General features: G+C 42.0%; 1 protein-coding gene across 1 annotated transcript in view; it reads left to right on the forward strand.

Annotated features, from left to right (window-relative positions):
- Nucleotides 1-327: 327 nt before the first annotated feature.
- Nucleotides 328-438, forward strand: part of LOC102372691 (myosin heavy chain, skeletal muscle, adult) — a 45,511-nt gene continuing 45,400 nt past the window's right edge. The window contains exon 1 of the mRNA XM_014526766.2: nt 328-370. The gene's annotated coding sequence lies outside the window, so the exon portion shown is untranslated. The remainder of the gene's footprint in view (nt 371-438) is intronic.

The raw sequence follows: 438 nt of genomic DNA on the forward strand, positions 1-438 counted from the left end.
GCAGTAAGCATCTCATGTAGATGCACTCACAGTGAGTCAGTAGATAAGACAGTCACAAATCTATAAGTCTTGGGTCTGAGTTCTTTAAGTGCCCTGACTAGTCCAGATTCCCTCCTTAATACCCTTGTCAAATTATTTATAGTAGATTTATTCACATAGTCGGTAGGACATCAAAAATTTCTAATTATATCTAGTCATGTCAAATGACAATTATGCCTTTAGTTCAGTTTGCCAAACAATGCTTAGCCAAAGAAAGGCTAGCCAAAATGCTTTGACCGAAGAAAGAGGAGGCATCTCAAGCATGTGCAGAGTAAACCCTATAAGAAGGGCCCTGTCAGAAATCTGCCCTGTTTCCATAGAAAGCTCCTAGGTAAGTGTATAGGGGTACTGGAGCTTGCAAAGAGGGGCAAGCCCCCTGGCATTCCAAACATGCTGCTG

This window comes from Alligator sinensis, unplaced genomic scaffold (assembly GCF_000455745.1).
Source record: "Alligator sinensis unplaced genomic scaffold, ASM45574v1 scaffold942_1, whole genome shotgun sequence".
In the NCBI taxonomy this organism is placed as follows: Eukaryota; Metazoa; Chordata; order Crocodylia; family Alligatoridae; genus Alligator; species Alligator sinensis.